Genomic DNA, 27,242 nt, shown 5'->3' with positions numbered 1-27,242 from the left:
AACTTTTGAGAATATAAGTAAATCTTTCTTTAAAAGAACTCTTTCCTTTTTTTGGGAAAAGGAATTAAATATAGAGATCAGTGACGAGGTATGGCACAAAGTTTGGGAGAATGCTAAATCTCTGAGCGTAATAAAGTAAAGGCAATCCAAATTAAAATCCTACACAGAGCTCACATATCACCTTCTCAACGCCATAAATACAATTCAGACCTTTCTCCGCTCTGCCCTAAATGTAAAATAGAGGTGGGCAACCTCACGCACTGTCTATGGTCCTGCCGGAAAACACAACAATTCTGGTTCCTGATAAAGTGTGAACTGGATAAGATCTTCACCACTGACACTGAATGCAATCCACTGTGTATGCTACTTGGAGTGGCAAACGACAAAATTAGGGGGAAGTTTGGAAAGCAGCACTATGCACTGTTAACATTCTGTGCAAGGAAATGTGTCCTCTTGAACTGGATCACGGACACGGCCCCATCTAAGACTCAATGGCACCGGACGGTATTGGAATATGTGTCACCAGATTTCCTAACATGCAGGCTACATAGTAGGGACAAAAAGTTTCATAAAATATGGGACCCATTTATGGCGTGTGTCGGTTTGGATATTTCTGCTGTTTTCTCACGGGCCTTGGTATGATGCAAGCAGGTCACTGCTATTTTACATATATGTACTGTTAATCGTATCTCATAATCAAAATGTCTGGATTTTCCACTTATTTCTTTGTGTTCATGAGCCGGGTTGCCTGTTTGTTTTGTTTTGTCTGTTTTGTTTTGTTCTGCTATGTTGTTGTTTGTTTTTTGTTTGTTTGTTTTTTGTTGTTGTTTTGGTTGTTTGTTTGTTTAATCTTGGTGTCAGTGTAAAGTTTAAAACTCAATAAACACACAGTTATACCAAAAGAACTCTGTCCTGCTTAACTTCAAATTATATAAATTAATAGAAAACAATAGAAAGAACAACATTCTTGTAACAGTGCACATTTAGTGCAATTAGAAAAGTGCAAACAGAAAGTCTGTGGAACACCTGTAAACACAATATTTGTGCCTCAAAGGCCTCGACTGTAGCCGGAAGTTGAAGTAAAAAAAGAACAAACTCAGGAGCTCAAAAGCTCAAAGCCACATTAGGTGGAAACAGACTCGTTTTTCCATTTGTATATTTTTAGCTCTTGCTGCAGTTAGGCGTTGTTTGTCGTTCAGTACTGCAGAGTAAAACTCTGAGCAAGACATATCATAAGCTAGACTGACAATGAGCTCACTCCTAATTAATTCAGTAGAACATTTGTTGCGCACATCAGTCCACTTATTCTTCATAAGAGAGAAAATCCTCTCCTCAAACCCAGTGGAAGATGGGATGCTGAGTACAAAGGATACAACAGCCTGGATATCGGGGAGGTCACCTGCTGTTCCCTTGGACTGCTGCTTTTCCTTCTCCTGATGTTCTTTGCTGAGGTGCTCCAGAAGGCTGGTTGCAGTGACACTAGGGGTGGGTTTTTATAATCGATTCATCGATTAAAATCGATTCTGGCTTGGATAACGTAAAATCGATTCATTAAAATCCTGAATCGATTTTTTTAATATAAATTTATTTTGCCCGAAATGCCAGAATCTCTGGTGAAACCTCACAAAATTTCAAGAACCACCAAACAGCTAAGACAGTAAATGAGAGCAGGAACACGGCTTCTGCACAAAGACTTAAACACACAGCGCGACCCGCGGATCAGAATCAGTGAGATGTCGCCTTTCTCACGGTCGGGGCTGAAAGCCGACAGCTCGCTGATTCTGATCTGTCAGCGGGTCGAGCTTTGTGTTCACGCCCTTTATGCGCTGATTCTAAAGCTGTTAGTTTGATGTCTCTCCAAACAATATTGACCGAACCAGCAGCAAAAGAAGATCCAAACTACGCTTCACATAAACATCGTCATGAATTCACTCTGACTTCCACTGTTTTGCTTCCACCAGGATGCACAGCTCTCTCCCCCCCCCCCTCTCTCTCTCTCCCTCCCTCCCTCTCTCTCTCCCCCTCCCTCTCTCTCTCCCCCCCTCTCTCTCTCTCTCCCTCCCTCTCTCTCTCTCCCTCCCCCTCTCTCTCCCTCCCTCTCTCTCTCTCCCTCCCTCTCTCTCTCTCTCCCTCTCCCTCTCTCTCTCCCCCCCTCCCTCTCTCTCTCTCCCTCCCCCTCTCTCTCCCCCCTCTCTCTCTCTCCCTCCCCCTCTCTCTCCCCCCTCTCTCTCTCTCCCTCCCCCTCTCTCTCTCTCTCCCTCCCTCTCTCTCTCCCCCCCCCTCTCTCCCCCCCCTCTCTCTCTCTCTCCCTCCCTCTCTCTCTCCCTCCCTCTCTCTCTCCCCCCCCCCCTCTCTCTCTCTCTCTCTCTGTACTTCAAGAACAGTTTCCCTTTCTTCATTATTCGCTTGCTTGTTACGCACCAGTCTACTGTTGCTTACAGGCTGTCGGCCGCTGTTTTTTTCCCTTTTACATTCTTCCAAAGAGAAAACCTAATTTCTGCCGTTCAATACTGAACAAATTTAAACTTTTTAAAATTATGCAAAATGCAAAACGCTGTGTCTCTAATAAAACCGCTGTAACTTCAGAGGTGATGTTCATATGTTGATTAATGGTTTTCTTTTGTTTTTGATGTACTGCAGAATATTTTTATAAAATCCCAGGCCAGGAAAACCTTCATGTGTTTCTGTGTTTTATCTTCAGCTACTTTGACACAAAGGCCTCTGCTGTGACGCTTACACCTGTGATAAAGTCTTGTGTGTGTCAGCTTCCTTTTTATTGATACAAAAATATGTAAATGTACTGATCTGAATTATAATATTTCTGACTGTCAAAATTTCCCAGATTTTAATCGAATCGAATCGAATTAAATCGGATTAAATCGAATTGTGGATCGAATCGATTTGGGACCTTGTGAATCGGAATTGAATCGATTCTAGAAATCAGTGACGATACCCAGCCCTAAGTGACACCCTCTTCATAAAGCTCATCCATCCATTCCCAGATCTCTGATGTTGAACTTCTACAACTGTGCCATCAGCAGCGTTCTGACGTATGGATTTCTAGTGTGGTTCCCCAGCTGCACCAAGGCCGATCAGCAAGCACTCCAGCGGGTGGTGAAAGAAGCTGGCAGAATTATTGGAACAAGTCTGCCAGAGATCAGTAATATCTTCCCCACTCGCTGTCTGAGGAGGGTGCACAGTATCCTGCGGGACCAACATCACCCTGCGCGCCACCTTTTCCATCTGCTGCCCTCAGGGAGAAGGTACAGGTCTATACAGGCCAGAACATCCAGACTGGCCAACAGCCTGTATCCACAGGCTGTGAGGCTCCTGAACTCTCTGCCCCCCTCTCACGGACAATAACCATATCCAACTTCTTAATAGCAATGAACTGGTCTGCATTGGTGCATCATATCTTTATTCTCTTCCCCCTCCTGCCCCCTCCCCCCCTCTTTCTTAAATAGATAACTATCATATCTGATATCATATCTCACAGTACAATAATATTGAATGGGTTGCATTGTTGTATTTTGTCATGTTTCTCAGGTCTTTGTCTGAATTTCTACGAACATTATTGCTAAGGATTGTCTTATTGCATTGGAGTCACACTGGGTTAAATATGTACACTTGGGTTTTAAGGGGTATTTATTATTTTCTTCTTTTTTTTGGGTTGTATGGAAGCCCCAAACACAATTTCATTGTTCTTGACAATGACAATAAATAAATAAATACAAATACATAGAGATGTTTAACCTGCCAATAGAGATGAGAAGTTGACCTGAGTCCTAGTGGCACATGGTAAATAAATGGAAAAAATGTATTATATATGTTTATAACGTTGTATAGCATTTAAACAATACAAGTATAGTTTATTTATTATGTATTTATCCATCCTTATACTAAGTATATGAACTGTTTGAATTTGTAAAATAGTGTATAGAAATTGCATGTTTGTGTATATACACTCCAAACAAAGTTAATGATTATGGTTTTATTTATATATGTTATCTATCAATTGTATTTATTTGTTTCTAACCATCAATAATATTAAAACATCATCATCATTTCACTGGCAAATGTTTTCTTCTTACCTGCCAACCAGTTGAAGTCACGTTTTTTACTCACTTTATGTCTCTTCTATGATGATATTTCTGTCTCCAACAACATAGGTTACAATTACATTAGCATGACCAATTATGCAAATTAGGTGATGATGTCATTTAGCGACTTTTAGGACAGCCAATAGCGAATTTCATTACTGAGGAGTTGGCAACACTGGCTGGCATTAGCTGAGGTTAGTTCATAGACTGCAGACTGTTAGACTTGATGGATAGCATTAACAACCTGCTAGCTGCAAATAATCATGTGCAGCTCTGAAAGCAGTCAATGAACTAACCTCAGCTAATGCCAGTTAGCTCGGTGGTGAGTAACCTTCAGTAATAGTAATAAATCTCACAGCAATAGTACATTCATATCGTTTTAAAAGGCATGACAATATATCAAGTAATCCAAGGTATTCAGAATACGTTACTCACATTGAGTAACTTAACAGAATATGTCCAAAAAGTTGATTCTGTTCATCTGGACGTAGCGTTTTGTGGGAGAAACGTGACTTCTTCAGTCTCAGCTGACTGTAGGTTTCCCCAATCTTAGGGAGATCAGTTCCTTAATCTTAATTATGCAAGGAACTGACCTCCCAGCCCATTGTTCCTTCAGTGGGCTGGTTTCAGTCATATGCAAATGTACTGTTTATAAAATTGAAACCTGCAGTCAGCTGAGACTGAAGAAGTCACCTGATGATGACGAAACGTTTCTCCCACAAAACGTCTGGGATGTTTGGAAGGATTCTTTAAAAGACAGGGCGTTTAGTTTCATACTTTCACAAATATATCAATTTAAAAAGAAAACGGAGAACACCCTGCTTTGATACTCGATAGCTGTTCAAAAGACTCAAAAGATATTTCAGACTAAGTCAGATTCAGATATCCTTTCGGACCCAAGGACTCATTTCAGGGATGGGGTGGAGTTCTTCAAACTTGTAGCCTCAGGCTGCTCCTGGTTTAGCCGTGTACCTAATAAACTGACAAAGTATGTGATACAGTCTGTGTAGAAACAGAGATAAGCCTTTTCTCCACACTTGACAAGGTAAAATGTTTGTTTAGTGCTGAAAAAGAACCCGCAGCTACATCCAACCATCCATCCATGATGCTCCCCTCGCTCTCTGTGACTCTGTGGTGGCCATGCATCATATATATCATACAGGAGGTAAAGAAAGTGGATTTAAGATGAAGGAACTCCTCTGCGCCTCTCTCTCTGTCCTCGGTTGTATAAGCTGCTCTTCTTTGAAATCAAATGATTAGACAGCACTATATGCAGCCATAATCCTTAGCATATTGATGGGAAAATAGCGCATACATACAGATAGATATCTCAAGTGTACAATAGAAATGAATAAATCTCATATTGATACCTGTGAAATAGCTCAGGCATATTTCAACATCAATATCTCATCTGATTCATGAGCTGTGTGGAGATTTAAGCTGATGTTGTGGCTCACAACAAAAAACCCTCTGAGATCACATGCTACAATCATCACTACAGACATCAATACGTTTTCATATCCTCTGATATTCACTGGGTAAATATTATTATTATTATTAAATCTTCCTCACTGCTTCCTACCTCATTCTTTCAACTTCTGTTTGGCCTTCTTCTCGTGACCAGCTGGTCTTTAGTAGAAATGTTCTTGGTCCTTATTTTCATCCTCTCATGGTACCAAGGTCGTGGTAGCCTTAAGCATCGCTGATGTTTCACCTCTCATCGAACCGGGAAAAGGCCGTGCTTGAGGATTCATAACAGGACGGCCAACGTCATGACAGTAATGTCCAACTTTTACACTCTGTGATACAATCACCAATCAAAGCCCGGTTCCCTAAGAGTTATAAAGTAACTGATTACAATGGGGACGCCGTGACTTTCACAAGGAAAGAGTCACGATTAACATGATGTTAGTTCACTGAACTGAACACCATCAGCAGCAGTACACGAGATCAGACGCTTTAGTATGCTCATTGCTCTCTCCAAGTATCCTGACTGCACTCTGAGAAAGTTAAAGTCAGTGAAAGGCCAATCAACCTCTAACTTCATTGTACAACCACCAGAGTGGAGACCTTAAATACAGAGGTCAACGTTTTCGACTTCAAATCAATACCTGGAGTCCATTAAGCTGAGAGCTCTGACATAGGAGTCCGTTTGGATCAACGAGTTTATGAAAAAGTCTAAACTTTCAGTGTCAGAACAATCAGAATCAATCAGCCATCAACATTTCATATCTCCTGCTCCCTGTGTCGGTCTCAGGATGGATCTGCAGGTTGAGAAAATCAATTACGCTACCTTGATTAATGTTAATGTTCATTCATTTAGCATCTACCACTGAAAAATCCAGTATTTCAGACTGATAACTGGTCTAAACTCATCTTACAGAATTAAACATACTGATCCATTTAATCAAGTGCAATAATGAAAATTAAAACTTGAAGGCAGGATTTCACTTGCATAAAGAAGTTTTTGGTGAACCCCTCAAAGAGGAGGAGAATTCATCGTCCAGCAGTACACAATCCTCAGAGACTCTTGAGTACTCCCTTCTCTTCTTTGGCTCTTTGTTAAATCCAGAATTAAATTCAAAATCCTTCTCCTCACATACGAGGTCTTGAATAATCACACCCCGTCTGGTCTTTATGTGACATCACTTAAAGACCGGATTAGTTGGCCTGCTGGCCAGCCCATGCAGCAGTATATGAATGACTAACCTGGTATTGTGGATGGATTATCTCAGTTGTTCTCCTGACTGAACTTTGGTCCGTTTACAGCATCCTGCCATGCGATTACATTTGTCCCTAACCATCGGGAACCCTCACGTTAACTTTTATCGAGTGGAAAAAAGTTAGCGTTCATCCTCCAGCTTCTCTGTGTTTATGCTAACACAGCTGTGTCGCTAGCGATCACGTAGCACATCATTATATAGCAGCTAGCCCAACTTCAGTAACCCTACAAACGTCACTGCTGTTTAGTTTTCTGTCTTCATTTATGTTGGAAGTGACAGCAGAGCTGTACGTTTGAATGCTTCAGAAATCTCTCAGTCAGAACATGCTATATCCTGTTTAGGTGGAAACTAGCGAGCTAACTTTCTGCTAACTTCTAACTTCATTACACTTCATAAATTATTTTTTGATGGATGCCTGGATGTTAAATTTAATTGTTACACCTGGTAAAGCAGCAACACTGATCATTTTATTAAACATGAAAGAATTTGTAACTCTGAGTGATGCCGCAGTGTTCGTTTGGGACCTGAAGCAGAGTTTGGACCCAGAAACGGCTAATGACATCAGACTTAAAGGTCAGATAGAGCACGTTGCTCTCTGAATGTCTGTGTGAGGCTCCCTTACAGTCTTTAGACATAGCTTGCTAATAAAGCTAGCTGGAATTAGCTGATGAATTAACACTCCTCTGTCTTGTCTAAATACGGTCAGTTCTCGCTCCAAAAACAATAAAGCAATGGCAGGTGCAGAGTTTAGACATCAAAGGTTATCCATGTTTTTTATGTTAATGGTTAGTAGATTAGAGCCCCACCAACACACTGATGAGACCAGTATATCAGTAAATATGAGCTCTTTATCTGCATTTAAAACACTGATGAATGGCAAAGTAACAAAACGACAGGGAAACCCCCTTTAACCCAGTTATGAATGTGGACATTGCATAGTTTGTCGAGCAGAGGGCACTCTGGAGTCTGGGCTTTTTTTATTATTAATTTCTAGTTCTTGGTTTGTGTTTGATTATGTTAGTTCCTTTTCATGCACAGTCTCTTCATCAGCGTCTCCTGTGGAAGTCAGTCTTTTTCCATCATAACTAAAGCTGAGACTGGGTTTAGTTCTGCCTGCAGAGGCCTGTATTCTGGGCCCGCTCTCTCCCTGCTGACAACTTTTAGGGAATCTCTTGATGTTTCATGTGTCTGAAAGAAAAAAATATATCATTCAAATCTTAGATTTTATGATCACCAAGTGCTGTTACTGGTCTAAAAAATTCAGTACCGTAATGTGATTTGCAAACAGAAAATGTGGAAGGTTCATAAAATCAGAAGATAGAGCTGTTGTAATGTGTAACAACCCTTATTGTGTTATAGCACCACTAGGGGGTGGTTGCCCTACTATTGTAGTAGTTGGGGGGAGTCTCCTAGTGGGTGTGTGAGTATAGCGGCAGCTCATGTTATGTTCTCAGGAGAAACCTTACCGTTGTAACGGGCTGGCGCCGGCGACTACAGATCCCTGCACATGTATGTACGGACAGAGTAGAGCCGTGGAGACCTGGCTCGTATGGTCTTATTTTGCTGACGACGAATAAAGGTCTGTTGTTTGATTTAACTGACTGGGTTTGAGTTTTCCGGCTAACCTCCACGCCACACGCTCGCTGGACCTGCTAGCCGCTCCTTCCTCGCCAGACTGCTGTGACAAAGGGATTGCATCAGATTTCACAGGCGTACTTAATAGAGTCTCCAGGACAGATGCTCAGAAATGATTCATGCAAAATCACTATTTATCTGTAAAAAAACAACATAAATTTCTTAGAAATAATCTGGAATATATTTAACATAAATTTTGGGTGCTTCAGATGATTACCTCTGCACACTCTGCAGTAGGACCGCCCTGGCTGTGCTGATGCTGGCTAGTTATGCTACGCTGCTGCATTTTCAGATTAGGTTAATAACATGTTTTGTCCTGCAGCCATTTGAGCTTAATCTCAAGTCTCTGGTCTGCAGATAAAATAAATACAAGTGAGCGTCAGTGTCTCCATATTTGATTATTCTCCTTTCAAATTCAGCAACACTGCAGGCGACAAACGTCCACCACACACACACACACACACACACACACACAGTGCACACAACGCTGCAGAGGGAATCACAAAGGCAAACACACACAGCAAGGTGCATGGACACACACACACACACTCCACACAGGGGAACCACAATTCAATGTCACAGCCATTTTACTATCATCTCAGCCATGGTTAGTATTCTGTCACCGTGCCCGGTTTACTATGAAGCAGTGCTCATTTGTATGTTGATAAAATGTAATCTCCCAGGTGCCTGGCTGCATTTGTGAACACTGTCCTTCTGACATTTGCAGAATGCCAAGCAACACATTTCTCTGCCAGTCGGGTGAAAGTGTGCGTTTCCTCAGCCAAATGTGTGTGTGAGACATTAACTGTTTTTGCTGCATGTGCCAGTCAAGACCCCTGAACTTGTGTGTGTGTGTGCGTGTGTGTGTGTACACCCTTGAATCTGTGTGTACACTTCCTCCCAGTCCCACGAGGTGTGGGAGAAACCAAGACAACAGTAATGATCATGTCTGATTGGAATTAAATCCTCAGATAATAAGATGAGTCTGGCCTTTCAAACTGAGCGCTTGCTGTACCACACGTGTCACAGAGGGAGGGACGCTGGTGGAGACGTTTAAATTTTGCAGCCCACAAGCCAACAGGAACCAACATACCCACGCTGAGAGAGCTTGAGACATCAGTGTTCGTGTCCCTGTCAGGACTCTTGCTGCAGCATTTTGGATCAGCTGAAGGCTTTTCAGGGAGTTTTTAGGACTTCCTGATAATAATGAATTACAGTCGTCCAGCCTGGAAGTAATAAATGCATGAACTAGTTTTTCAGCGTCACTCTGAGACAGGATGTTTCTAACTTTAGAGATGTTGCACAAATGGAAGAAAGCAGTCTTACATATTTGTTTAATATGTGCATTGAAGGACATGTCCTGGTCAAAAATGACTCCAAGGTTCCTCACAGCGTTACTGGAGGCCAAGGTAATGCCATCCAGAGTAAGAATCTGGTTAGATACCATATTTCTAAGATTGTCAGGGCCGAGTACAATAACCTCAGTTTGATCTGAATTAAGAAGCAGAAAGTTAGCGGCCATCCAGGTCTTTATGTCTTTAAGACATTCCTGCAGTTTAACTCATTGGTGTGTGTTATCTGGCTTCATGGACAGATAGAGCTGGGTGTCATCTGCATAGCAGTGTAAATGTATGCTATGTCTTCTAATGATGCTGCCTAAGGGAAGCATGTATAATGTAAACAGAATTGGTCCTAGCACTGAACCCTGTGGAACTCCATAATTAACCTCAGTGTGTGAAGAGGACTCTCCATTTACATGCACAAACTGGAGTCTATTAGATAGATATGATACAAACCACTGCAGCACAGTACCTGTAATACCTACAGCATGTTCTAATCGCTCTAATAGGATATTATGGTCGACAGTATCGAACGCTGCACTGAGGTCTAGCAGGACAAGCACAGAGATGAGTCCACTGTCAGAGGCCATAAGAAGATCATTTGTAACCTTCACTAAAGCTGTTTCTGTGCTGTGATGAGCTCTGAAACCTGACTGAAACTCTTCAAATAAACCTCTGCAGATGATCTGTTAGCTGTTTGACAACTACTCTTTCAAGGATGTTTGATATAAAGGAAGGTTGGAGATTGGCCTATAATTAGCTAAGACTGCTGGGTCTAGAGATGCTTTTTGAGTAAAGGTTTAACTACAGCCAGCTTGAAGGCCTGTGGTACATAGCTGATCATTAGAGATAGGTTGATCATATTTAAGATCGAAGAATTAATTAATGGCAGGACTTCTTGCAGTTTTGTAGGAATGGGGTCTAAAAGACACGTTGATGGTTTGGAGGAAGTAATTATTGAATTATTATTATTATAAGAGTGGGGGTGGGGTGGGGGGGGGGGTTATCTGCCAGTAAATCATTCATGGGAGACATTTTGTCCGAAAAAAGGAAAAGAACGAGTCATCAGCCAATTTGACATCACTTTGACACACATCACAGAGCATGACGCCTCGGCCACACAGGCCTAAAATGTGTATTGGCTGACTGGATGAATTCTCCAAAATCTCAAAGAGGGTATTACAAACAGTTTGCATGGAAGATGCCGACTTTTTCAGAAAAAAAATCCATCACTCTACAAATACACAGATATTTTTCCCCAATGAGCAGTGATTTCCAGGGAGTCACCCAACAGTTTCTAGGCCAGTACAAGTAGAGAAATCCAGAAATGGACACAGAGATGAAAAAGGGTCCAGAAGTGCACAGAAAAAATGGTCATGAATGTGGAATGGGTCAAAATGAAATCAGACCTCGATGTTCTTTTCAGGGGAGGTCTCACAAGACAAAGTACGTTCAGCACATATTCTGACAGCTCGGCTGTTTCGTAGAAGAGTCGAGATGTCAAACTGACCTCACAGCAATCCAGACCTGTCACCCATTAAAAAGATTTGTGCCATTATGAAGAAAAAAATATGCCAAAGGAGCGCCTGAAGCTTTTAAAACTACAGCAATCATCCTCTTCAGTTCTTACAGCGCGCTGTTAAAAGAAGAGGTGATGCACTCGGTGGGAAACATGCCCAGCTTTCTTGAAACATGCCGCTGGCATCAAATTAAAACTGAGCTGATAGTTTTCAACAAATTAAGCATTTAAAAGATCTGAAGAACGTTGCATTCTGTTTCCTTCTTAACAGTCATCTTTGACTGTTTTTGAACCAGCTGTTTGAGTGAGCACAGCTGTCATTAAGTGACTCACTGTTACATATAAAGGCCATAAATATCCTCTGTGACCGATCCAGATAGAATCCTATCCTACCTGCGAGCTTAAAACTTTTCCTTGTCCAGTTTAGCCTCGACTCTCAGACGTACGGGTCCTGTGCATCGATGCAAACAAGCTCTTCGTGCTTCCTTTCCACACAGCAACACTGCATGAGATAAAAAAGTTATGTTTCAAGGACAGGACAGGAGTGCTAGTCCAACACTGACCTGAGGTCAGTTTGCTGGCTGGCGTCATGAAAGTAATTGTGTTATCTGGCAATGCTGACCTTTAGAAACGTGTCCTGTTTGTAATTCATCTGAAGCCTCTAACTTCTCGTCCAGCAGAGTAAAATGCATCGCACTGGCTTCTCAGAGTTTCTTCACGTGTTCATGCTAAAAGCACTGACTGATGGTCTGTCATGCAACAGCACTCTTGAGTTAAAGTGCTGCGATATTTCAGACATCCATCAAACACTCAGTATTATTGTGTCTCTGCTTAAAGCTGGATTCACTTTGGCATCCGTGGCAGCCTATAGATGCTCGAAAGGATAAGAGGCTGTTGAGGATTTTAGTGGCAGAATAGCAATGAGCTAAGAGACGATCCAGTGTTCCTGTAGCTCTGGTGTTTATTTTTACCCTTCATGATGTCACATCTGTGTGGGATTCGCAAACGGAACATAAGCGGAAAGCAGAAAGGAAGCAGTTTGCAGTTAGCCTTTAAGATGTAGACTTTTTAAACTGCGAAGAACCTTGCAGTTATTTTTTAACAGGAAATGATCAGGACAGGTCATCTGATCAACATCTCTAAAGTTAGAAATATCCTGTCTCAGAGTGACGCTGAAGAACTAGTTCATGCATTTATTACTTCCAGGCTGGACGACTGTAATTCATTATTATCAGGAAGTCCTAAAAACTCCCTGAAAAGCCTTCAGCTGATCCAAAATGCTGCAGCAAGAGTCCTGACAGGGACTAGAAAGAGAGAGCATATTTCTCCTGTTTTGGCTTCCTGTTAAATCCAGAATTCAAAATCCTGCTCCTCACATACAAGGTCTTAAATAATCAGGCCCCATCTTATCTTAATGACCTTGTAGTACCATATCACCCTATTAGAGCTCTTCGCTCTCGCTCTGCAGGCCTACTTGTTGTTCCTAGAGTATTTAAAAGTAGAATGGGAGGCAGAGCCTTCAGTTTTCAGGCCCCTCTTCTGTGGAACCAGCTTCCAGTTTGGATTCAGGAGACAGACACTATCTCTACTTTCAAGATTAGGCTTCAAACTTTCCTTTTTGCTAAAGCATATAGTTAGGGCTGGACCAGGTGACCCTGAATCCTCCCTTAGTTATGCTGCAATAGGTGGATTCCCATGATGTACTGTTTCTCCTTCCTGTCTGTCCTTTCACTCCGGCTGTGTGTATGTTTCTCTACAGCATGTCAAACTTTTGTTTTCCTTCTGATAGTTAGTGTTTTGTCCCATTTGATGTTGGTCATCTCTCTGCGCTCTTTCAGTTATTCTATAGGAGTGTTTACAGAGCATCGTTCCAGCCAAGCCTGTTATCCTGCAGGACGTGGCCTTAGGAGCTGGGCACCATTAATGTTGAAATATTCAACATGCAGTGAAAACACAGGAGTTTCCTGGCTACGCAAACACAATCTTTCAGCTGCTGATATGTTCAGCAGATCTGATTCCCTGCAAGGAGGAGGGGAGAGGACGGGACTCAAACAACAGAAGTCGCGATGACAACTGTCCAGAGGTGCACGAGAAGATGAATATGTGTGAGAGGAGCCACATTTTAGACTTTTACAGGAGCACTCAGGACCTTTTCGATCACAGCTTTAATGCTCCACCTGCATGGCTCTAAGCACCTCCTGAAGTGCAAAGTGGTGACCCAGCAACAGCTTTAAAGACTCTAAGAAAGCACCTGTGTTGAAAATGATCCAGAGGTGCACGAGAAGATGACCTTCTTTAAGTACGATTTGATTTCTATGGATCTGCTCTGAGAATAATCTGATCACGCCGTGTCCGTCTGACAACAAAAAAAAAATAGAAATGTGTTCCTGTAAATGTTTCCACTGCGGACATCACATTATTCCAGGAAACTCTTATGACTTCACATCTTAAATCTGACATGCCAGATCACCTTTACAAGTCCTGCTGAGGCCAAAGCGTAAGCTACAAATGCACCCGTTCAGTAAAGCTTCTTAGAGCTGTACGTGACTTTTGCATGGAAATGCTGGTTTAATATTAAGGCCCCGATGTGAGGTAAATTGTGAAGGCAAGAAAAACAGTCCATCTTCTCTCTCATATGGCAAGCTTTTCTGTGTTCGTGTCCTCTGAGCACATACCGCCACTTACAGCAGCGTGACCTATGTCTCATGTTGCTGCATTTCTTGCCTGGGGCAGCGAGATATACAGACCAAGTCATCTGTTTCAAAGACAGTGGCGTTTAAAGTATCAGTGGAATCCAACTGTCCCCCCTCTTCTTCTTCATCTGCTCGCTCTTCCTCCATCTGGGTACATTCGTTCCCCCGAGGAGTCGTGTCAAACAGAGAGGAGCCGTTATCAAAGGTTGCGTTAGCCCCCTGCGGGTTCGGGATCAGAGGGGTCGAACCAGAAAGAGGCAAAATGAGACAGGAAGGGGAGCAGAGGAGGAAGGATAGGAGGTGAGGAAAATTATTTTAGAGGGAAAAGATTTGCCATATTGCAGCAGGGCAGATGAGAGGAGGAGGAGGAAGAGGGGGGGAGGAAGAGCAGAGCCAAATGTACTGGAAAGCAGAGTTAGAGGAGCAACAATTGCAGTGGATCCCAGCTGTGGAACAAAAGAAAGTTGAGCTGCTTTTTACTCTTTCCAAGTCTTTCATTCGTCCTTCCCTCCCATGGGTTAAGAGATGGCAGAGGAGGGGCGGAGGAAAGGAGGGGTGGAGAGGAAGAAATGGAAAAGGCTGCACCCGAGGGAGGGGGTGTAAAATAGCACAGTCAAGAAACAATATCTGTCAAAAGAGAAAACCAGCATCAGAAAAATGTATTACAATGTCAACATGTTACCTCATTCAGCACCAAACTCCATCATCGCTGCACTCTTCTCTTTATACAGCGCCGTGCTCTCAGCTCTGTCTGCCTCCGCTGTTTCATCACGTTTGTTCAGATTCAATCTGTGCAACCAGTGTTTGTGCAGCAGTTCTGGGCCTGCACTCAAAAACAAAAACACGACTCAAAAGAAAAAGGCAGAAAAAAAGGTCCTCCATCGGACATGATCATCCAGCTACGAGATTCCTGACACATCTGTGAAAAAACGATCGTGGTTCTTAACAACTCTCTGTTCCCAGTCACCAGTCTGAAGTCCTGTTTAGTCTATCAAATGTTCACCGTTTAAATTATTGTTTCATTTTTGAGTAAAACGGACGATAAAACGTGGCCGCTGTAAAGTTTCTATCAGACCTGAGTGAAAAGAAACTGGGTTCGATGACAAAACAACCAAACAAACATGATGAAGAAAAACCTGCAGGCCTCGCGTGACTTCACAGCTGCTGGTTTGTTAATATCCTGTCCATGAGTGAAAGAAGGACTCATCTACATCGTCTCATGTTTAGTTTATCCCTCTGAAGAACAACGTTGACCTTTCGACATGTTTGGTAAAGATATTAAAATGAAGAGGCTAAAGAATAAATCTACCATTTATCAACTGAAGTTAAATCTGTTTTTAGAAATCTTATACAAAACCTCTCTGTATACATAAGTTCTCTGTTAAATATGTGAGATAAAAACATATTTATGATTTAACACTGCAGTTCCCTCACTTAGCAATTCAAGCAACTGAAAATATCGTTTCAGAGAACTCGTTCAGATATTTGAAAGGCAGAATTTAGCTGGCAGGATGATGGTTTTTCCTTGGCAGGACTTTTCTTAGCCCAGCTGGAGTGTTAAAGGTCAACAGAAATGTGGAGATGTTTACAGCGCAAATTACATACGAGCACAGAAGCCTGGGGAGCGCTTACAGGCTCCGGTGGGCCTGACTTCACTCATTAGTTAGAACTGCTGTGTGGGCTTCAGCAGATCCGACAACAGCTCTTCACAAATAAAGCAGCCCCATTCATTTTCATCAAGAGCGCTGTAAAGGACGCGTCGCTGAAGAGGTGCTCAGATAGCTCCTCGGCTGAAATAACCTGAAGGTAGAGAGGGAACAGACCAGCTTTCTGCAGCTGCCACGTGAAGCTTCCCTTTCAACAAATGTTTGGTCTGCCCACAAACAACCATCACATTTAAGGTGCTTCTGTACCTGGATGTAAAAAGCAGAAACCTCAATCCAAAGGCATTCCTCCTTAAAGTAATTTTTCTAAAGGACATTTGAAGTGTTAGATTAAATATGTTTACCATATGCAATGACCCACGTAGTCATCGGCAGCCTGTCAACGGCTAATAAAGCAAACTGTTCTTCAAAGGAAGCCTGGGTGCTTTAAAAAGATTGATCTAACGATTCATCCATCCATCATTAGACGCTCATCCTGGTCCAGGCCACAGGGGAAGGACTCTATACAGAGTGCCCAGACCCCCACTCCCCCAGCTACATTTCCCCCCGGGGGGCTTCTGGTGGGACACCGAGGTGATCCCAGACAAGCTTGAAGATGTAATCTCTCCAGGGTATCCAGAGACAGCCTCCACCTAGTTGGACATGCTGCGGAGGTCCAGGAGGTGTTGTAGTCACAGTTATCTCCTTGTGAAGCTCTGAGCTCCACCAAGAATCACTGCCTTAAGGAGGTGCAAGTGGATCATGATATCAAGAGCTGGAAGGGTGATGACCCAGACTAAGCATAGTTCTGACGATCTCTAGGCTGGACAGACCAACAGACCATGATACCTGCCCTGGACCCTGTCCTGGGGGAGGGAGTCACATGGTGCACCTCTCCTGTGGGAGGTCTGTTTTCAGCTTTGTTGAGCCATCTGACACATCTGTGCAACCAGGTGAAGTCTCTCAGCTTCATACATGAAACATTTTTCAGTAGCCAGGAAACAAATAGTGACTGCAGAGTGTAAGTCCCTGCAGTCACGTGATGATTTTATCCTGATCACATGTCATGTCTGAATCACGTGACCTGTGTCGCCCGCAGGGCAGTAAAATTAAAGCTCAGATCAAAGATTTTGTGTGTTTTAACACTTTTACGTCGATTATATTTGGGGGCAGGGATAGCTCAGTAGGTAAAGTGGTCGCCCCATGATCGGAAGGTCGGCGGTTCGAATCCACTTAACGGCTACCCTGAGGTACCCCTGAGCAAGGTACCGTCCCTACACACTGCTCCCCGGGCGCCTGCTTAGTGGGCTGCCCACTGCTTCACTGAGTGAATGGGTCAAATGCAGAGAAAAACAAGTAATTTCCCCATGGGGATCAATAAAGTATCCATTATTATTATTATATGCAGATTATATCCTGTTGGAGGTATTTTATTTCTGTTCGTGTCAGTTTCCTGTGGTGATATTGGTTTTTTAGGGCAGCTGAACTGTGCAGCTTAATGGAATAACAGAATGAGTGTGGCAAGCTTGTTGCTGAGCTACACTTTGATTTTTACTTGTAGTGAGAAACTGCAGCTGTTGGAGTAGTTTTATAAATATTTCAGTGTGTTTTTAATGACCAAGCCACAAGTTTAACAAAACGTGCTGTCGTCTGTTTAGTTGTATTTTAAAGAAAAATTAGTCAGTATTTGTTTTTTAAGTGTAATTAAAATATTTCAGATTTTAATGCTGATGGAAGAACATGTTGTGCTGACTCCGGAAAACCAGGTTTCCAAAGTCAGCCGCATAATAATGAAAATGTTCATATTCCAGGATCCAAACACAGCTATGATGAAAAAGACGGGACGACAAAAACTCAACAGAAAAATGTGACACAGTCTGAGAAAAATGTTTGTGCTGCGCTATTTTCAATTCCTTATTTTATGCGTCTCTGTGCAGTCTGACATTTGCCAACAGGACATGGACGGTCTGGCTGCTTACTTTTACCGAGGCCCTTCACAGCTTTTGCTTGGTTTCTGTTCATAGAGCGGACAGGAGCAACAGAGCGGCAGATGGAGTGATGATGAGGTTGAGTGGAGAAATCATTATCATTATGTTACTGGAAGTGCAATAAATGTGTGTTTAACTTTTTAAAACCTCTTTCTTTGGATGCTACACAAACTTAGATCAAGTATTTAATGACGTTACTGCAAAATAGACCTCGGCCTTTCTTCAATGAGACTTGAAATCAGCAGCTGAGACCATAAACGCTTCAGGAGAGTGTTCACTGAGGTCATAGGTCACAGGGAGCAGACTTTGGTGTGTGAATTTGATTGATTCTGTTGTATCCCTTAGTTACTTCCCGTTTTATTTTGGCATTTGGTTGTTTCCTGTTCTGATTTGTTCCCTCTGTGTTCCCCGCCCGTTTCCTCTAGCTGCATTACGTTTGATATTTATAGCCTCAGTCTCCTGTTGTCCTTGGTTGAGTCGTCCCACGTTGCTTTCCAGTGTATCTTACATCTTCCTCCACGAGTTCTCTGTACGATTACTTCTCGAGGACGCTGGTTTTGCCTTTTTGTTTTTTGGACTATGTGTTAAACACAGCTGTACCATAACGTCTACAGTCTGTATCCACAAACGTCGGACGTTGGGCCTTTTGCCTTTTTACAAACCAAAGAGAGGCTGACACCCGATTCACCCGAACCACAAACCGACCTCCTAGTTTTTGTTGTCGTGGCGACGATGGTCCATCAGGACTAGAGAAATCGAGATGCGAGTTCCTCATGACTCGGGTTGTGCTCATGGACAGTGATGTCAAAGTTACTGAGGACACGTCTCTAATCAACGCAGATTTTGACATCATTATTTTGAGGTTCATAATAAACTGAATCTTCTTTGCTCTACTTTTATGTCGCACCTCCACACAAAACTGACACTCAGAATTATGAAATTGAGTAGAATATAGTAGAATTATAGGTCAAAGTTTTACCAAACTAAAGAGCCAATGAATGTTTTGACCTAAAACCATTATTTTTTTTGCGTTGGAACCACATTCTGCATTAAAGAAGGTGGACAGCGCTGCCATAATGGGGGCGCGTCAGCTTTCTCTGCCACCCAGCGGTGATGCCATCAGTCATTGGCAATGCCACAGGGGAACGATCAGATGATTGGACGATGGAGCAAGTCGCCTAACCCTCCTCACGGCTGGTTCTGACAGGTGACTCTGCAGGAAAGGTAAAGAGAAGCCCAGTCCTGAAAAAACCTTTGGGATCTGGATGATTCACACTTATGGGGGGAAATAACATTAGGCCAAATTATTTACGTTTCTAAATAAAACCAGTCACACTGGAAGACAGACTGAAACGGGCATAACGACACATATCCAGAAAATCTCTCCGTAGTTTTTATGGGGTACCCTACGAGCAGGACCATCAGTAGCATGGAACTACAGACAGACTAAACGTCACACTTATCTTGATATAAAGTATAAAGTAGGTCTGAGAGAGACTCCACGGGGAGGATGCAGAAGAGGATCTGCTAAAGAGTTTATTAGTGATCTAGAATCCTGATCTCCCTCCGTTCTCCTTGAACTGTATTGGACCGCAGAGACTGTATCTCGGAGCTCAATTGGTCACTGTCAGAGGCGACTGTCCAACTGAAATCAGGGTGGTGCTCAATATAATGGATTCCTATTGGTTTCTGACGTCCAGACAAACGACACTGGAGGTGAGAAAAATGGCTTATTGATGAATGTCTGAAACTGGAGAGCAGCATGCACAGGGCCTCCTCATTATTATCGGTCTCTGTCTCACTCTCTCACACACACACACACACACACACACACACACACACACACACACACTCTCTCTCTCTCTCTCTCTCAAGGAACTTGTGAGGATATTTATTTGATTTAAAAAAGTCTTAATCATAAAATAAAGAGCCGTTAGTCTCCAGGTGAGAAGTGAGTACCAACTGTGTATGTGCATGTCTGTGTTAATAAAGACTCGTGCTTTATAAAGGATTATGTCACCCACTGCTATTAAACTCTTATTTTCTAGTCTAATTAGCGTTTTTGCTGCATCAAATCAAAATCCTTAAATTTCACTATGCAAGAAACTCAGACGTCTCTGACAGTTGAAGCTCACAGCAAACACATTATGGGTCAGATAATGGCTTTGAAAAGGCTCTAACACAACAAGCAGTTCAGGGGCTCAGTGCAGCTACAGCCACCTCCTCCCACCTGTCAGTTAAAGAGGCCACACCTTAAAATGCAAACTTTAAGGCTCACTACTAATTTAAAAAGGTGAGTTGCTGTCTGACATTTTAATATGGGAGTCTGTGGGGACTGACTCACTGCTGGAGCCTCTGCTGGACGTCAGAAGAACTGCAGTTTTCAGTGTCGGCTGCACTTTTCAGTCCTGCAGGTTGCAGCTCGGTTTCACTGCAAGACATGCGAGTCCTTGTCGGACCTTAACTGTGGCAAGAGATCTCTGGGTAGGCCCTGGTGTGGTTTTTCACTACCGAATGCTATCATGCATAAGGTGTCTCTTGGAGTCGGGGGTCTTTACTCAGCTTGTCTCAGCTGGCGCTTCTTTATGAGAAGAGCCTGGTTTGTTAGCTTTCCTGTGCTGGACCCCTTTGATTGAATAATGCCCAACCTTTTAGCAGAAAAAGAGCACACCGCTGTGGACATCATCTTCTGTTATAAATCCTGTTTAACCCTCAAAAAAGATAAAATCTGCTAAAAAACAAAAATGTTCCTAAAACTAAACACTAACAACACAGCACATTTACAAATTTATAAACATCTGATTCTAAACCAACATGTTAAATATTTAATGCAAACCCGTATTTCCACTGCCCGAAATTAAGGATAAAATTTGCTGCTCGTTTTATTGCTCTGTGCGCTCAGGCTGCTGCCTGCTTTAAAGACATACTGCAGTCTTCATCAGGTCTCATGTCCTGGCATTAACATCTGTCTCGAGTGACCGCTTGTTGGGTCTCGCTTAACTGCTCGATATGCTAATAAACCTGTGCATTATTTCCATTTGCAAAGACCAAATGGCCAAATCCTGCAGAGCTGCCCACCTGTTGTGGGCCCTCACGGCCCCCCTCCTGGACCCCCTGCAGTTTGCATACAGAGCCAACAGGTCTGTAGACGACGCCATCAACATGGCCCTACACTTCATCCTGCAGCATCTGGACTCCCCAGGAACCTACGCCAGGATCCTGTTTGTGGACTTCAGCTCTGCCTTCAACACCATCCTTCCAGACCATCTCCGAGGCAAGCTTTCCCAGATGAATGTGCCTGATCCCATCTGCCGGTGGATCACTGACTTCCTGACGGACAGGAAGCAGCACGTGAGGCTGGGAAAGAATGTCTCGGACTCTCGGACCATCAGCACCGGCTCCCCTCAGGGCTGTGTTCTTTCTCCTCTGCTCTTCTCCCTGTACACCAACTGCTGCACCTCCACCCACCAGTCTGTCAAGCTAATCAAGTTCGCAGATGACACCACCGTTATTGGGCTCATCTCGGACGGGGATGAGTCTGCCTACAGGAGGGAGGTTGAACGTCTGGTGTCTTGGTGCAGCCACAACAACCTGGTGCTGAATGCCCAGAAGACAGTGGAGATTATTGTGGACTTCAGGAAGCACACAGCCCCACTCCCCCCCATCATCCTGACTGACACCCCCATCACCTCTGTGGACTCATTCCGCTTCCTGGGTACCACCATCACCCAGGACCTGAAGTGGGAGCCCACCATCACCTCCGTCATCAAGAAAGCCCAGCAGAGGATGTACTTCCTGAGGCAGCTGAAGAAATTCAACCTGCCAACACGGACGATGATGCAGTTCTACACTGCAATCATCGAGTCCATCCTCACCTCCTCCATCACCGTGTGGTACGCTGGAGCCACTATCAGGGACAAACAGAGACTGCAGCGTGTTGTGCGCTCTGCTGAGAAGGTGATTGGCTGCAGACTCCCATCTCTGCAGGACCTGTACACCTCCAGGACACTGCGGCGTGCAGCCCGGATCTCAGCTGACCCTTCTCACCCTGGACACAGTCTGTTTGACCTGCTCCCCTCAGGCAGGAGGCTCCGGTCCATTCGCACCAGAACCTCTCGCCATAAGAACAGTTTCTTCCCCTCTGCTGTTGGACACATGAACAATAACCACATGACTGTCCCCGCCACTGACACATGACCCTACGCTGTGTTCACTGCATCATTTCATGTCTGGCACTGATCACCACCTGCACTCATGTATATATCTTTCTACGTAGCACTCATAATTCTCATTCTCATGTATATCTCATGCACATATCTTTCTTTCTACATAGCACTTTAATTCTTATTGTTTGCACTGAAGCACCGCAGCAATTTCCTAATGTTGTAAACCTCAACATCTGGCAATAAACCCATTCTGATTCAGATTCTGATTCTGATTCTAATGAGAGCAGTGCAGAAATGAACCCACGCAAAAAGGAAGTGTATAGTCATAAACAATAAACCTTCACAGACCTCTACTATGCACAGACAAACACGCATATCCAAAACTACCAAGGCTGCAGAGAGAGCGAGGATCGCTTCACAAGAGCTCCTGTAAACAGCTTCTTTATTGCTCTGTTGTTAATCACAATAAATCAATATTTTAATACTTAATTATTCATTCTGGAAAGCATTTACATGCACATGCACCCCTCCCTCGGCACAAATACAAACTAAATCTGTGGGAAACAACAAAATGAAACAGATCAGCAATGTCCAAACGTTTTGTGGACACACCAACGAGGAAGCCAACTTTCAAGGCCCGCCTGTATTTACAGAAAATAGACCAAATTACATATTATCAGGGAGATGAAGGCGCTGTGATGGCATGTTTGCCACATCTGAAATTTAGTTGTAGTTTGCTTCACATATGAAAGACTGGAAAAGTGCGGCAAAGAAAGAGGAGGTGATAAGGAGCGAACTGTCAGAGGGCGGGATGGAGGAGATGCGGTGCAGTCGAGGAAACTGGGTTGTACCTTTAGTATAAAAGCGTGCTGGTACACGCTCCCCGCTACAGAGGGCTAAACAGTACGTGACATCAAGTGTTTTTATAATCTGATATGAAACTTCAAACACCAACCAGGGACCTGGTAACAGGTCTACGCTCGTTTTCTTTACGGATTCCCTCGACTTGAGCATTAGTCATCGTGTAGTCAGGGCTTCCTTACCACACTTTGTAATTCCACAGCTCTTCTGTTCCTTATCATTATCTGCTCCTATGGGGTGCATTAATATAATACATGCTCACATAAACAAGCTAAACTGCCCCAAGGCATGCTGAATAAAACATGCGGATGTTGAAATTCAGTGAAATTCCTCTTTAAGTGCATTTGTAATTCCGCGCTAATTTGTTTTCCTAAACTTGCCCACCTTGTCCCTGCCCGCTTCTGACTGTGAGTAAGTGCAGTGTTTGTTCCCTGATAAAAATCCAAGCCAGCCTTGGGTGTGCCGAGCGTTACCGCCACGCGTGCTCCCGAGTTTCAATTACACTGATGTAGAATTCATTTAAGGATATGAGACAGCAGCGATGCCGACTGCTGGGCGCGTTCCTATGGAATAGTGGCAGATTTAATAATGTCAGGAAACAAACTGGAAGTGTGGTTATCTGAACGTCCTGCTGTTGTCGTGCAGCTCGGTCCGGCTCTCGAGCACTGGAAGACGAAGAAGACGCTCCGCAGCGCGTGCTCCACACCACATAACTCATTTCAGCATCATAATTAAATGTCAGACAGTGCGTTATTAAAACCGGTGATGGTAACATTTTATGATCCATATCATAGATTCTGCTCACTGTTACCTGCTCACACGGGTCCACAAAAGGATATCCGGCACGCTCGATTATTCAAATGTTTCTGACTTTATGGTATTTGTATAATTCATAGACTGCACATCACGTCCTCGGGCGTGTGTGCATGTTTGGGTAGTTTGCATCGTTGCCGCCTGTGCACAGTTTTCACCCCATGAATCAAAACGTGACACGTGATGATTTGTATTCATAAATGAATGCCAATATAGCACGAGACGCCCCAGTGCCTCTGCTTCCTATGTATATATATATATATATATATATATATATATATATATATATATGTGTATATATATATATACACACCTATATATATACACATAGGTACAGGCATAGTGTACAGGAACATCTGTGCCGAGTATAACCTGGAAGTCCCGAGGTCAAAATGGGAGACGCCCCCAAGGGTGGTGGAGAATGACCGAGCTAAGATCCTGTGGGACTTCCAGATACAGACGGACAAAATGGTGGTGGCTAACCAACCGGACATAGTGGTGGTAGACAAACAGAAGAAGACGGCCGTAGTGATCGATGTAGCGGTTCCGAATGACAGCAATATCAGGAAGAAGGAACACGAGAAGCTGGAGAAATACCAAGGGCTCAGAGAAGAGCTCGAGAGGATGTGGAGGGTGAAGGTAACGGTGGTCCCCGTGGTAATCGGAGCACTAGGTGCGGTGACTCCCAAGCTAGGCGAGTGGCTCCAGCAGATCCCGGGAACAACATCGGAGATCTCTGTCCAGAAGAGCGCAGTCCTGGGAACAGCTAAGATACTGCGCAGGACCCTCAAGCTCCCAGGCCTCTGGTAGAGGACCCGAGCTTGAAGGATAAACCGCCCGCAGGGGCGTGCTGGGTGTTTTTATATATAAAATGATGATGATGGAAAAAATGATGTGACTTACCTCTTTTGTAGCTCATGTATTATTTGTCACCTTACATACGAGGCTGCAGTCTTTGATCATTTACACCTGAACTAAAGGAATAAATAATGTAGAGATCAAATGCTATGACTCCATATGTGAAACTCTGCGTATGGGGATGAAAGAGAAGTTCCCCTTTGATGGTCCGCTCGCAGTGAACACACTCCTGTTTTATTTCCTGTTTCCGAGCTTAAGAGACAATAGAGATAATTTCATCAAGAAACCTAAACGACTTTGCCATAGTGAACACCTATCTGGCCTTTAAGGCTGACGTCATTAACTGTTTCCGGGTCCAAACTCTGCTTCAGATCCCAAAGTCGACACAAAGTAGCGACACAAACTATCTGCAAATTGTAGCCTACTAGCAGCGCAAAGGTAGGACTTGCCGTGTGACAAAGTGCGCACTCCCATAAATAAACACCCGGCTCCCGCTGTGGAGAGTACCCAGAAAGTGTGAAAAAGTGGAAAATAAGTATCGTTAATTACCATTCAGTTTGAGGGTTACAACAGAAAATTATATTTCATCTAAGTTTAAGATAGCCTGGTGACGTCACGACGACTTCCTCCCTGTCTATGCGCCGTTTTAGTTGTTTACTTATTTTTTGCTCTGTTTTACATCCCCAAATCCTCTAGTTTTATAGTCTAAGACAGCAGATCACTTCTTAACGTCGGTGACAAGGTTGCATATGTAATCTTGGACACCTTTAAACCTGACCAGGCCGACTGAGATGTTAGGCAGGCCTAGACAGGCTGCTCATTCGAGGCGCAAGATGCGCCGGGTGAAACGCGCTGGCGTTCGGACCTTTTTTGATACATTTCAGTGCGTGTTGTACTTCTATAACTATGCGTGTGACAAAAAAAAGAATCTTGAATCTTATTGTTCACACGTGCTATCGTGTTATGTGACCTGTCGTGCCAAAGTAGATGGAACATGTTTCCACTGGATTGGGGTTATGCGCGAAGTTGTGTCTTTGTTTTCTGAAGAAAAAAAAGAGTGAAAAACTAGTATCGTTACATTATCATTCAGTTTAAGGGCTACAACTGAAAATTATATATTTGTTTTCACGCGATATCGGACGTGTTGTGCTGGGGACACTGACACCGGGACCCAAACACTATCCCATCGCTGGAGCTACTGGCAGTGGCCGTTGGAGCCGCTGGCGGCGGCGGCCGGACACACAACTTTCCCCAATTCCCAGCAACATAAATGTTCATGTTCAGAACTGAAGAAGCTTCTCGGATGAGAGGTGAAACATCTTCAAGCAACTTAAAGAAGTCCAGACGCTTTTATTTCCAAGCTCCTTTGACTACGATGACCTGGACGACTGAGAACCTTCACAGACACGTTCATGTTCATCCTTTTCTGGTTCAAAGTGATCTTGTCTTGTTATTTAGATCATTTTTTAATTTTTATTTTATAACAAAACACGGTAATAAGCATTTGGTGTAAGCAAAACATGATAAACCTGATATAGCACTATATTACATTTAGTGTGCTTCTGCAAAAAATAGTAATGTATCAAAATTAATGTTGGTGCCAATCTTTGGTCCATCTAAAGGCCTAATTATAATAACAATCAAATATTACTTCAAATGTATTTTATGGAAAATATTTTAATACTTTTAATAATTTATGTTTTTTTGTTTTTGGCTAAAAACCCAGTTCACTACCACTTAGTGAGTTTTCAGACACGTCAACCTCCAGTCGCCAGATGACTGCTGACCCGTCTTTAGGCCTCGAAGACTGAGGCCTTGTGACCTGATGTAAGCTCTATTTGTTTAACTGGTGATACGTGATAACCGACACGTCATGTCTTAGTGCAGCGGTCCCCAACCCCCGGGCCTCGGACCGGTACCAGTCCGTGAGTCGTTTGGTACCGGGCCGCGAGAGTTGAGGCTCGGGTGTGAAATGTCTGGTTTTCAGGGTTTTTATCGGTTTTCAGCGTTATTTTGTTATCGTTTTTATCGTTAACTTGGTTTTCCTGGGTCTTTTCACGTGTGTTATGAATAAATCTTCTTTTTTTGGTACTAGTTTTATTTTGTTTTATTTATCCGCGACACCTTAAAGGCCGGTCCGTGAAAATATTGTCGGGCATAAACCGGTCCGTGGCGCAAAAAAGGTTGGGGACCGCTGACTTAGTGAGCCTTCCTTCAGTCAACGTGCCACCACGCCGAGTTTATGCTAAACAGTTTCCTGCAGTCACCGACGCCATTTTCACATCATAACTATTCACGCTGCCACAGTTTTACTGGCATGAGAGTTTCTCTTTCAAAGCTCAGTACGACTCTTATCCTGCCACAGTATATCATTCAGTGTAAGCCTCGCTCTCCTCCTCATTACAGCCTCTCATAAGGTCAGGCAGGCCCTCAAGAACAATATGGCAAGAGAAGACAGATGGGGAGAGACAGGCAGCCACTCAAACAGACAGGCAGAGCTGTGTCAAAACTGAAAGCTGCAGCTTTGCCATTCCGGCATGAGGAGCCATAAATGGGTCTCTTAATTAAGGTCCCTTAGCCCCGTGCGTGCCGCCAAAGGCTGGTGCTGCTGCTGACATCCAGCTAATATGGTTTTTATAAGGGCCTGGAGAAGGATAGTGAGGGATAAGAGAGGCACAGAGGAGTGAGGGAGACAAAGGAAGTGCACATCCTGACGGGCCACGTAAAACATGGAATTCTTTGAAATAAAGTCCGAGCATCAAAATCGATGGAAATAAGAGCTAGAAAAGGGCGTTTAAACCAAAAATACACTTTGATTTTTACGGTGAGCCATTAAACTACAGCCCCAAACTGCTCTCACATGCCTCTGCATAGCCGTAGTTAATTTATCAGATGGTAGCTTT

At 43.4% G+C, this 27,242-nt stretch overlaps 1 pseudogene; it reads right to left on the bottom strand.

Moving 5' to 3' along the window:
* Nucleotides 1-922: 922 nt before the first annotated feature.
* The window catches only part of LOC147331437 (uncharacterized), a 45,646-nt pseudogene continuing 19,326 nt past the window's right edge, over nucleotides 923-27,242 (bottom strand).

Source organism: Aulonocara sp. 'chitande type north' Nkhata Bay, linkage group LG5, assembly GCF_057382095.1.
Source record: "Aulonocara sp. 'chitande type north' Nkhata Bay isolate Kocher_YH1m ecotype deep benthic linkage group LG5, A_spYH_male_GT1.1, whole genome shotgun sequence".
Classification (NCBI taxonomy): domain Eukaryota; kingdom Metazoa; phylum Chordata; class Actinopteri; order Cichliformes; family Cichlidae; genus Aulonocara; species Aulonocara sp. 'chitande type north' Nkhata Bay.
The sequence above is the reverse complement of the archived record's forward strand: the minus strand, read 5'-3'. Positions and strand labels throughout refer to the sequence as shown.